At 40.9% G+C, this 13,081-nt stretch overlaps 1 protein-coding gene across 8 annotated transcripts in view; it reads right to left on the minus strand.

The window, feature by feature from the left end:
• SCFD2 (sec1 family domain containing 2) overlaps positions 1–13,081 on the minus strand; it is a 394,530-nt gene that overhangs the window by 135,914 nt on the left and 245,535 nt on the right. The window contains exon 11 of one of the 8 annotated variants that reach the window (XR_004958596.1): positions 2,581–2,602. The exons of the other annotated variants lie outside the window; for them this stretch is intronic. The gene's annotated coding sequence lies outside the window, so the exon portion shown is untranslated. Of the gene's footprint in view, positions 1–2,580; positions 2,603–13,081 lie in introns of those variants that run through there. 8 annotated transcript variants of the gene reach the window in all.

The following is a 13,081-nucleotide window of genomic DNA, read 5'->3' on the forward strand; positions in this document are numbered from 1 at the left end:
CTCCGGACCGCAGGCCAACGCTCTAACCGCTGAGCCAAACCGGCCAGGGCTGCTCTGTGTTTCTCCAAAGCTATTATCAGTACACGACCTGCTACACATTTGTGTAGTGTTTTCCCACACCAGAATACAAGCTCCATGATGGCAGAGATTAGCTGGACTTATTCACTGGACTAACCCCAGGGCCTGTGATAGGATCAGACACATATATATTAAATGATTTAATTGATTTCGATGACATTGTTCAGCATTTAGAAAAAAATTGATGAAATTTTGATATTGTTACAAAATAAACCAAGCATTATAAACTGTTACAAATCTACCGTTCATAACTACTAAAATGGAAAAGGAAGTAAGTAGAACATGTACTCGTAGAGAAAGGGAGATCTAAATCTTATGTCTCTCCACTATTGCTCCAAATGACATGAGATCTGAAAGGAGGCAAAAATGCCATGTTTCTGACCAGCATTGCTCCTGACGGCATTAACCCAATGTTCTCACACTTCAGAGGCCAATTCCCTTCTGGTGATTTCTCCCCAATTCATCCTGAGCGGGCAGAATCTCTCAAGTCAGAGTGATTGCCCTCCAGTCAATCAATTCTCTGCCAGCAGGGAAACTCTCTGAGCCCGGGATGTGCAGCTTTCACGCTTGGAGTTTCCTTTATTGCCAGACAGACATTTCGGGGGAAGGGACCCAGCATAGCCACTCTAGAGGCCAAAGCAACCCTCCCAAAGGATGCTTAGGACACACAAATTTAACAAAACTCACAGCCTGACTTTTCTCATTAAGAACTATGTCACGCATGTACTCATCCTGGACACGTCTTAGATGGGCCGTGTCCACTCTTACCAGCCTTTAGACTGAGGGAAGCCGTACTAGGTTTGTTGTGACAGCCTCTCAGCAGCATGTACTGGAGACGGCCAGTTATGAAGCAGAGCAGCTATGAAGCCAGAGAAGTCACAGCCCAGCTCTCGCGGGACGAGCCGAGCGCGATGCCCAAGGCTGAAACGACGTTGGTCAGACGGGCTCTCTCATGCTCAGATGACAGGAATAAACTTCAGCAAATTTTCTAGGGTGCAATGTGATTCATATTCATCGGGAGCCTTAAAAAGGAGTGTCACCTTTGACCTAGTAATTCCATGTCTGTGATTTTATCCTAAGGAAGTAATCAAAGATAAGGATGAGGATTTATGTGCAAGGATGTTCAAAATCTGGAAACAACCGAAATGTCCAAAAATAGGAACTGTTTGAATAAATAATAGTAAATCTTAGAATAAATTGCAACTATTAAAGGTAAAATTTTTTAAAATAACTTGGGAAGTATCCCTGATATAAAGATTAATTTGTATTTAAGCTTTATTTATATAAGCATATACACATGCCTATTAATTGAAAAAACCAAAATATCTACAGTCATTATCTCTAGGTGATGGGATCAAATTTGATTTAAAAATTTTAGCTTCATAGTTTTCTAGCATAAAAAGATATTACTTAATTTTGAAAAATACCATTGGCCCCGATTATAAAATGACATTTATTACTTCATCACCAGAAGAAGAAATAAGGAGTAAAACAAACCCATTTGGATTTAAAGGGACTGGAGAACTTGACACTTGATAAGCATGTGATCATGTCAATGTTGCTGAAATTCTCTCATTTTCTCTGTCAGACACATCACTCTGTTTTAAAAAAAAAAAATCACCTCTGAACAGACTTCTAAATAAACAATATACAAAGGTGTACAGCTGGGCTACTCAGCTGCCCACCCCCATCTTCCCAGCAGGTTTCTCGTGGTCACTCATTGATTTAATTTAGATTAATATGGTAGGTCTTAGGTGGCTACTCTGCTTTGGATCCCGAGCAATGCTAATTATTATCATAAAGGACAAACGACTCAGGAGGTTTAAAGTTCAGGCGCAGAGACCGCCGTCTACATTTCTGCTATTTGGCTCACCAAATTACAACAGTCTGGTGAGTCAATATGAAAGATTCCAAACACAAAGGTCAACGCTGGGCTACTGACCTTCCTGACCCTACCTCAGAGCCAAGAATTGCAATGCAGTTTTTGCTCCCACGCCAAAACCATTAACAACCAGCTAGTCTTGGTCCATTTTTTTCTAAATATTTTTGAATAGATAATAGTTCTTCCGGTGCCCACACACTAAATTAGCATGTCATTTCATGATTTTTCTTCACTGTAAAGGCCTTTAATGTATCTGTAATGGTACTGGACTTTCTATGTTAATTCACAGTAATTAGATGATTCTCTCTTTCAAATCAGACTGTTAATCCTCTAAAAATTCAAATGGTTTAGAGTGGTTGTGAAAAGCCAGTTTATATGCGTTTTGTGAGTTAATGGGTCTGTGTTTCAGAACAACTTTGCAACAGTCAAGCTATTCAGAGCCTTATCTAGTGGCTTGGTAGAAACCATTTTCGCAGAGCCCGAAAAGGACAGACGCAGGGGAGGCTAGAAAACTGTGCGTACCATTCTTGTTCTTTGGCTTCCTCGCCCAGTCAGCCACTATGTCCTGCTAATTCCCCCAAACAGCTCTGGTGTTTGTATCTTCGGTCCATCCTCACTGCTCTATGCCTGGAACCAGGTTTCCTAAGGAATGAGTTCAGATGGCAGAGAACAGACAGCTGTGTGAGTGCTTCCTCTTCTGCCTGGGCACACAGCTCGCGCGCGTTTCTCGGCCTCCCTGTAGGTCGGCATGGCCACATGACTGGGCGTGGGCGAGACTGACGTGGATGCCACCTTGCTCGGCCCATGAAGACGGCCCAGATGTGGTCACGGTAAACATACATTGAATGTGGAGCCTGGGTGCAAAGGTTACCACTATATAACAGCCAATTATGAAACCCGTCTCTGCCCTTTGATGAAAAGTTGGTGGGGAGGGTCTGAATGCCAGGGCAGACGGCTGGGCTTCTGTCTGAGTCAAAATCTTGTCCCAGACATTCCTTCTTGCACATGCTGCTTCAGCCACCATGGTCTCTCCCTAGTGAGCCACCATCAATGTGGTACATTTAGGAAAGTCGTGCATTCTTTTAGAAATAATTTCCACCATGACTAGCATATAGGTCACTTAGATGATGAAGTACTAATAATGTGACCATCTCAGTTTAAGCAGAGACCCATTTAGAACCAAAGCATAAACTTATCGGACCATTTGATTGATGACGAAGCTGTCAAATGCATGAGGTCAATTTTAAATTTTTAATAGATTCAAATATCCTGTTGGGTTTCCACAATAAAGTATTTCATTTGTTTTTTTTAAATTGTCTGTAAAAGGATATCCTAAAATCCCACCACTGAACTTCCTATTCCTAACTTTTTATAAACGGGAAAAAAGTTTTAACTAAGTCATTTTTTTCAACATAATAGCAACTTTCAACATATTTTATTCCTGCAGGTTTAGTTTAAAAGAGATTACTTTTTTTTTTTTCTAACTTGCAAATCATTGCCTAAGCAGAAACATACCGTATGGTATGAACTTTAAAAGACACGGTGCCTGTCCTCCTTTGAAGAGTTTACAGTTGAGGGGGAGAGAGAGAAATACAAATAAATAATGGTGATACAATGCAGTATGGAATAAGTTCTCTAGGGCACAGAGGGTGCTGAGGGTGTTGGGAAAAGATCCTTAGAGAAGGTGACATTTGAGATATGTCAGAATTTGAAGACGTGGGGGAGAGGAAAGGAAGAGAGATGCTGGGTAAAAGCATTTCAGGCCCTTTGGACTAGACGTTTTTTCCCCAGTAAAATTCTTTTATATACTTCAGCAAAACCTTGTTTTGTTCACATAAAGTAAACAGTGCTGACAGATGAATAAGGTAGTTGTTCTTCTGCAGTGCCGCTAGCCTTGGCCCCAGAGACCGTAAGACAGAACCCAGGTGACACGCGATGGTGACTGGTGCCAAGCCAGCAGATGGAAAACATTACTGGGCCGATTCTGCTCCAATGACGGGATGCCAGCACCCCGGTGTGAAAAACGAGGAGGGACCACAGGCCCATGGATCACAGAGCATGATGGCTAATGCCACTGGGGATGTTGTCAAGTGATTTGTGGTGTTGTCGGAAACCCTTCTCCTACTTTAAGTTTTGGGGGTAGAAAAAATATTATCTCTGTTAGGTTGGGAAGGGAGGTTGAACTGCAAAAGGATGTCAAATGCAAGTTAACGATTGAGAAATACATATAAGGGAACAGACATTGAAAAATGTTATTTTTCTCGTACTGGTGGCTTGGATTTTTTAAATTACTAGACACAAAGAAGGAAAACGCAGTCCCTTTCTGTTTTCTCTACCCTTAAGGTAGCCTTGAAAATATGCCTGAAACCCAGCAGGGCTTCTGAGGCCACTGGAGGCCGACACTGCATCAGGCAGCCGCTCTACAAACACTCTGTATTCTAATTATCCATCCCTGTTTGCTTGGTCTCTGAGAAACCTGTATGTCTGTATCCGCAATATCCCAAAGAGCAGCATGTCTTTTTCCATCGACTAAACTGGAGGTCAGGAAATACCTAATCGGGAGAAGAGTATCACAGAGAACAGTTAGGCCTAAGAGTTCAACAGACCTGGTTTTGAATCCCGGCTCTGTGTGACCTTGGCAAGTTTAAACTTTTTCCTGATCTCTAAAGAGGGGATTAATTCCTGCCAAACTTCCTCACAGGGTAATTTAGAGATCAAGATAGAGTGAGATAATACTTCAGAGACTGATCGGTCAGCCAGAAAAATAATGCAAGAAGAGTTAAGTTTTTCTTCTTAACATTAAGCAACAACAGCAAAATAATAATTATAAACTGTATGTGTGTAGAGATTTTGACATTTTTATTCACTGCTTTATCCCAGAGCCTGGCACAAAACTGGAGTGTGAGAATCACTACTGTACAGATGAATGAAGGGAGCCAGGTAAGTCCACGGATTAGGCAGTGCTCCCACAGGCTTTTTGAATACTATCCAAAGAGCTAAAGAAAGGCCCATTAAAGCTCTTTAGTACATCACAGGTAGCTGATTTGATTTATGTACACATGGGTAGTTGTGTCTTCTCGAGACCTTTTTTCATAGAGAGCCCAATAAATATTTAGACTCACGGGCACACGGGTCTAAATGTAGATCTAGACTCCAGGGAGGAAAAGTCCTTTCCTGTGACACCACATCTAATTTTGAACTCCTGGTTCACTTCCCCACTTCTCATTCCTTCCTTTCGAGTTGAATTTGCTCCCTAAAAGATGAGGATTGCCGGGATGAGAAGCTGAAATCTGCAGCTGTGACTCCAATGCAATGAATTCTCCAACACTGCACTTGGGAAAATTGGGACACCGGTTTCCCAAGCCACACGTTGGGAAAAGCAATTGTGGACCCATGTGAACCTGGTCCTGAGAACACTGTGTGGCTGCAGGAATTTTCAGGAACCCTGGAAACTCAGCCCTACTTACAACGCTGTAACATCAGTCCCCTCCCCCATATTCTAATGAATCTTAGTTCTCTTTTTAGGAAGCGCTGTACCAAATCCAATCTCAATTACATAGGACTCTCTCTGGCTTTTATATTTTACAGTTACATCCGTTTTCTTTCTCTTACCTTTAGCTTAATTTTATTTATTTATTTTTTTTGCCCTGGTATTTTCGCTGCTTTTATACTATATTTCTCTGCAAACAACTTTGGATCTCTTTTGCTTTAATATTAATAAATGCAACTCCAAGTGTCATTCTGGGGGGTTTCCACAGGGACACCTGAGGGTGAACAGCTAGCCCTGTTGCTGGTGGGCTCTGTCTCCACCAGCTTACCACGAGAAGCCAATCATTCAAAGGGGAGCTTCATCCCCAACACTGAGAACATCTCTCTGTTCGGGTGGGAGGTTGTGGGTGGAGAGAGGAAGCTCTGCTGATGACAAGTCAGGGTTCTAGGGACACTGTCGCTCAAATGAATCTGAGGCTAACTTAGAAAAGAAACTTCACAGTTTGCAGCAGTCTAGTTCTAGGGAATCTGGAAAACAAGCAGCCCTGGGAAACCTGCTGTTTTCAAGATGTCTGCTTTCATCAAATACTCGTGGCTGTGTTTCTAAAACCCCAATGACAAGTCCTAGCCATCACAAGGAAACCGGGAGACTTGAACTCATGTATCTCTCCACTATCAAGGATCTGGGCTAAATTTTACCTCCAGAAAAGTCCTCTAAAGAGAATTTTTAAAATTTATTTGAGAGAGAGAGAAGAGAAACATCAACTAGTTGTTCACTTATTTATGCATTCACTGGTTGATTCTTGTACATGCCCTGACCAGGGATTAAACGGACAACCTTGGCATATTGAGACAATGCTCTAACCAACTGAGCTATCCAGCTAGGGCCAAGAGGAGTTTTTTTCCTCAAAAAAAAAAAAAATCAAAAGGCTAACAAACACTGAAAAACCAGAGACTTTCCATCTAGCATGTTCCAGGTTACAGGTTAACAGGTAGGATTTAAAGCCCTACTTTTTAAAAAAGGGAAAAAATGGCGGTGGAGTGAATGGAAGCTACACAGACCATCTCCCAGGACCAAACTGGACTTACAACGAAAATAATGACAAATCGTCAGGAACGAGCAACTGAAAGTCAGCTTGGAGGACCACATAACCAGGGACACTGACTCAATCCTGGTAGGCTTGCGAGGATGCAAGAGGGGGCTGGGAGCCCATGGTCCGCAGCGGCCTGGGCTGGGACCAGCGGACTAGGCTGGGACCAGGGGACTCGGCTAGAAGCTGCGCCCTCGGCTGGGTCCTGTGGCCTCGGCTGGGTGCTACACCCTCGGATGGTGCCGCAGCCTCAGCAGCCCTTAGCTGGGACAGAGCCCTCGGGTTAAAGTCCCAGGTGGCTCCACGGCGCAGAGCCCGGACAGAGGCTAAATTGGCAGCGGCCACTCACCCTGGGCTCTGGCAGAGGGAAGGCAGACTGGACTGGAACTGTGTGGGGACACTCGGATTTGGAGGGTGCTCAGAGCTTTTGCTGAGTACAGCCACGCAGGCTTGTGGTCATCTTACTCCTTCCCAGGGCAATGGGGAGAGGCGGTGGCCCCTCCCTCAGAGATTCAATCCCACCCGGTGGCCATTGAAATGCTAATTGAGGCCCATTAACAACCAGCATCTGCCCCACCCTTGGGAAATCCTCTTACACTGAGCACCTGAGGGAGTTTTTCAGTCAACTCAGAAACCAAGGTTCTTCGAGTGACCACTACTAATAGCCTCCAGGCAAAAAAGCTAGAGGATAACTACCATTCCCTGGGCTAGCAACTCTAACCAGGAAAGTTAAGACTTGACAGTGGTGTTTAAAGAGGGTCCTCCCTGCCTCATCCAAACCCAGGAGAGGGAGCCACAAACAGCAGAACATCAACACCCACAGGGAAAATTTGGCAGACTCCAAAGCCCACTGTGATAGCCAAAATGGTGAAAAACAGAAATAAAAGCCAAATGAAAGAACAAGAGACCTCTACCTAAGATGAGATAAATGAGGTGCAGTTAAGCAAGTTAACAGAACTAGAATTCAGAGCCATGATCTTGAGGAAGCGCAACAGCATGTGTAAGGACATGAGCACCATAAGTAAAGAAATAGAAATGTTGAAAATCAACCAGTTGAAAATTAAAAACCATCAAGAAGAAATAAAAAGTGACATATCAAAAATGAAAAACACATTGGAAGGTCTAAAAAGCAGAGTAGAGGAAGCTGAGGACCGGATCAGTGAATTAGAATACAGGGTAGAAAAAAATCAACCAATCAGAAAACCAAAAGGAAAAAATGATTAAAAAACAGGAAGACAGCTTAAGAGAACTGTGGGACAACTGGAAACGTAATAATATTTGAATCATAGGAGTCCCCGAAGAAGAAGAAAATGAGCAAGGGTTAGAGAATATATTCAAAGAAATAGTGACAGAAAACTTCCCTAATTTGGTGAAGGAAGAAGGCATTCAAGTTCAAGAAGCACAGAGAGCCCCAAGTAAGAAGAGCCCAAACAGGCCCACACCAAGACACATAGTAATCAAAATGCCAATAATTAAAGACAAAGAGAGAATCCTAAAAACAGCAAGAGATAAGCAACAGATTACCTACAAAGGAAACGCCATAAGGCTCTCAGCTGACTTCTCACAAGAAACACTACAGGCCAGAAGGGAATGGCACAAAGTAATCAGGGTCATGAAAAACAAGGATCTGAATCCAAGACTACTCTACCCAGCAAGGCTATCATTCAAAATAGAAGGTCAAATAAAGAGCTTCCCAGACCAAAAAAAGGCTAAGGAAATACATTAGCACCAAACCAGCACTGCAAGAAATGTTAAAAGGACTGCTGTAATTAGCAGGAGAAATGGGAAGAAAAATAGAACCACACTAAACAAAAATGGCAATAACTAAGTACATATCCATAATCACCTTAGATGTAAATAGATTGAATGCTCCCATAAAAAGACACAGAGTAGCTGATTGGATAAGAAAGCATGACTCATCTATATGTTGTTTACAAGAGACCCACCTCACAACGAAAGACTCACAGAGGTTGAAAGTGAAGGGATGGAAAAAAATCTTCCAAGCAAATGAAAAGGAAAAAAAAGCTGGGCTAGCAATACTCATATCTGATAAAATAGATTTCAAAATGAAGGCCATAACTAGAGACAAAGAAGGCCACTACATAATATCGAGAGGATCTATCCAACAAGAAGATATAACCTTGATAAACATATATGCACCCAATATAGGAGCACCAAAATATATTAAAAATCTTCTGGAGGACTTCAAAGGAGAAATCGATAGCAATACAATTACAGCAGGGGACTTCAACACCCTGTTGACATCACTGGATAGATCCTCTAGACAAAAAATTAGCAAGGAAACAGAGACTCTAAATGAAGCACTAGACCAAATGGATTTAATAGATATCTACAGAGAATTATACCCCCAAACTACAGAATTCACATTCTTCTCAAGTGTGCATGGGACATTCTCAGAGACAGACCACATGTTAGGGCACAAACTAAGTCTCTACAAGTTCAAGAAGACTGAAATCATATCAAGCATCTTCTCAGATCACAATGGCATGAAACTAGAAATCAATTGTAAGAACATACAAAGACATTTAAACAGATGAAAGCTAAATAGCATGTTATTAAACAATGAATGGGTTACCGAGGAGATCAAGGAAGAAATTAAAAACTTCCTGGAAACCAATGAAAATGAACACACAACAACACAAGATCTATGGGATGCAGTGAAAGCAGTTCTGAGAGGGAAGTTCATAGCACTACAGGCCTACCACAAGAAAGAAGAAAAATCTCTACTAGACTATCTAACCTCACAACTTAAAGAACTAGAGAGCAAACAAAAACCCCAGAGCAAGTAGAAGGAAGGAAATAGTAAAGATCAGAGCAGAAATAAACGACATAGAGATCAAAAACATTCAAAGGATCAATGAAACAAAGAGCTGGTTTTTCAAAAAGATAAACAAGATTGATGGACCCTTAGCTAGACCCACCAAGAAACAAAGAGAGAGAACCCAAATACACAAAATCAGAAATGAAAGAGAATAAGTAACAACTGACACCACAGAAATACAAAAGATTGTTAACAACTACTGTGAACAATTATATAGCAACAAATTCGACAATCTAAGCAAAATGGACAAATTTCTAGAAACACATAGTCTCCCAAAACTGGACCAGGAAAAGATAGAAAACTTGAGCAGACCAATAACAACAGAAGAAATCGAAGATGTAATCAAGACTCTCCAAGCAAACAAAAGCCCAAGCCCAGATGGCTTAACGGGGGGGCGAGGGGGGGTGGTTACCGAACATTCAAAGAAGAACTAATACCCATTCTCCTCAAACTATTTCAAAAAATTCAAGATGAAGGAAGACTTCCAAACTTGTTTTATGAAGCCAGCATAATTCCAATTCCAAAACCAGAAAAAGACACTACAATGAAAGAAAACTACAGGCCAGTATCCCTGATGAACATAGACGCCAAAATCCTGAAAAAAATACTAGCAAATCAGATCCAGCAATACATCAAATAAATTATCCACCATGACTAAGTGGGATTCATCCCAGGGATTCAAGGCTGGTACAATATTCACAAATCAATAAATGTGATACACCACATAAATAAAATGAAGAATAAAAACCACATGATCATATCAATAGATGCCGAAAAAGCCTTCGACAAAATCCAGCATCTATTTCTGATAAAAACGCTCAGCAATGTGGGAATAGAGGGATCACATCTCGACATAATAAAGGCCATATATAAAAGACCTAAGCCAACATCATACTCAATGGGCAAAAACTAAAAGCATTTTCCTTAAGAACAGGAACAAGGCAAGGATGCCCACTTTCGCCACTCTTATTTAACATAGTATTGGAAGTCTTAGCCACAGCAATCAGACAGGAATAAAAAATAAAAGGGATCCAAATTGGAAAGGAGAAAGTGAAACTGTCATTATTTGTAGATGACATGATACTATACTAGAAAACCCCAAAGACTCCATCAAAAATTTACTAGGCTTAATAAATGAATTTGGAAAAGTAGCAGGATACAAAATTAACATCAAGAAATCGACTGCATTCTTATACACCAATGATGAACTCACAGAAAGAGAAAATAAGAAAACAATCCCATTTACCATTGTGGCAATAAAATTAAGATACCTAGGAATAAACTTAACCAAAAAAATAAAGGACCTATTCACAGAAAACTACAGGTCATTGAAAAAAGAAATAGAGGAAGATATAAAAATGTGGAAGCACATACCCTGTTCATGGATTGAAAGAATTAACATCATTAAAATATCCATATTACCCAAAGCAATCTATAGATTCAATGCAATCCTCATCAAAATACCAATGACATACTTCACAGAATTAGAACAAGAACTTCAAAAGTTCATATGGAACCAAAAAAGCCCGGAATAGCCAAGCAATCTTGAAAAAGAAGAACAAAGTTGGAGGGATCACATTACCAGATTTCAGGTTATACTACAATGCCACTGTAATCAAAATAGCCTGGTATTGGCACAGAACAGGCATATAGACCAGTGGAAAAGAACAGAGAACCCAGAGATGGACCCAAGGCAATATGTTCAATTAATATTTGACAAAGGTGGCAAGAGCATACAGTGGAGTAAGGACAGCCTCTTTAATAAATGGTGCTGGGAAAATTAGACAACTACATGCAGAAAAATGAAAGTAGATCATCAATTTACACCATACACAAGAATAAACTAAAAATGGATAAAAGACTTAAATGTGACTCATGAATTCATAAAAATCCTAGAAGAAACTGCAGGCAACAAAATTTCAGACACCATACGCAGCAGAATTTTCACTGATACATCCCCTAAGGCAACAGAAACAAAGGAGAAAATGAACATATGGGACTACATCAAACTCAAAAGCTTTTGCACAGCAAAAGAAACAACCTCCAAAATGGAAAGGCAACCCACTCTATGGGAGAGCATAATTGCCAATGATATATCAGGTAAGGGGTTAATTTCCAATATATATAGAGTGCTCATACAACTCAACAAAAGGAAGTCCAAGAACCCAATTAAAAAATGGGCAGAGGAACTAAATAGACACCTCTCCAAACAGGACATACAAATGGCTAAGAGACATATGAAGAGATGCTCAACATCACTAATCATCAGAGAGATGCAAATTAAAACAACAATGAGGTATCACCTCACACCTGTCAGAATGGCCGCCATCAACAAATCATCAAACAAGTGTTGGCGAGGGTGTGGAGAAAAGGGGACACTAGTACACTGCTGGTGGGAATGCAGACTGGTGCAGCCACTATGAAAAACCATATGGTGTTACCTCAAAAAATTGAACTTCCATTTGACCCAGTGATCCCACTTCTAGGAATATACCCTAAGAAGCCTGAAACACCAATCAGAAAGAATATATGTACCCCCATGTTTGTAGCAGCACTATTTACAATAGCTAAGATGTGGAAACAGCCCAAGTGTCCATCAGTAGATGAATGGATAAAAACACTGTGTACAAATGCACAATGGAGTATTATGCAGCTGTAAGAAAGAAAGATCTCTTATCCTTTGAGACGACATGGAGGGACCTGGAAAGTATCATCCTAAGTGAAACAAGTCAAACAGAGAAAGACAAGTATCATATGATCTCACTTATTTGTGGAATATAATGAACATAACAGTCTGGGGAATGGGGTAGTCCCAGAGGCATGGAAGTGGGGTACAGACTGACAATCCCCAGAAGAGGGGGTGGTGGGGGAGAGATGAACCACAGAACTTATATGCATGTATGCATGACCAATGGACATGAACAACAAAGCTGGGGACAGGGCGGGAGGGGGAGGGGGAATCAGTGGTGGGGGAGGAGAAATATCTGTGACAAAAATTAATTAATAATAAAAAAAAGACTATAAAAAATAAATAAATAAAGCCCTACTTTAAAAATAGTATGACGGACTTGGAAGAAGATAGAAGACAAGTGAGGAAACGTGGCATAGGGCAGCCAATTACTAAATGCTTGATGAATAAATGGTTGGTTAAGATACTCAGTTCTTTATAAACATTTGGTTTGGTCTCTTTTGAAGATTGGCTAACCAAACACCAAATTGGGACATTACTTTCTGTCATAATTTTGCAGTCAAAATTTTAAAAAATAAAAATAAAACAAAATAAAAAGAAAATTTCCATTTCCCCCAGGAATCACTGACAGTATTTCTATTAAATGTTATTTTTAACACCTACAGCCATTTCTTCTGTTTTCAGCCACTCCAAATAAGGTTTTTTGCTGACTCCTGAAATGATGATACTACAAAATGGTCCCATTGCCCCTTTGCCTCTTATCTGTCACCATCTCAGTAATCACACATTGGACCAGAGCATCCCAGGCTCAACCATTCTGAAGAAGACAGTTCTTGGTAACTCGGAGGCATTAATACAACTTCTAAATCCCCAACCCCCCTCCAAGTCCTCCAGAACATGAGCATAGACTCTGAGCACCTGGTACCTTTTCCCCACCGGTAATACCGCACCTTATCTATTCATGGCTGACCAGGGCCATGTGACTGTGCCAGCCTGCGAGCATTTCCACA

The sequence above is a fragment of the Molossus molossus genome, unplaced genomic scaffold (genome assembly GCF_014108415.1).
Source record: "Molossus molossus isolate mMolMol1 unplaced genomic scaffold, mMolMol1.p scaffold_m16_p_1, whole genome shotgun sequence".
In the NCBI taxonomy this organism is placed as follows: domain Eukaryota; kingdom Metazoa; phylum Chordata; class Mammalia; order Chiroptera; family Molossidae; genus Molossus; species Molossus molossus.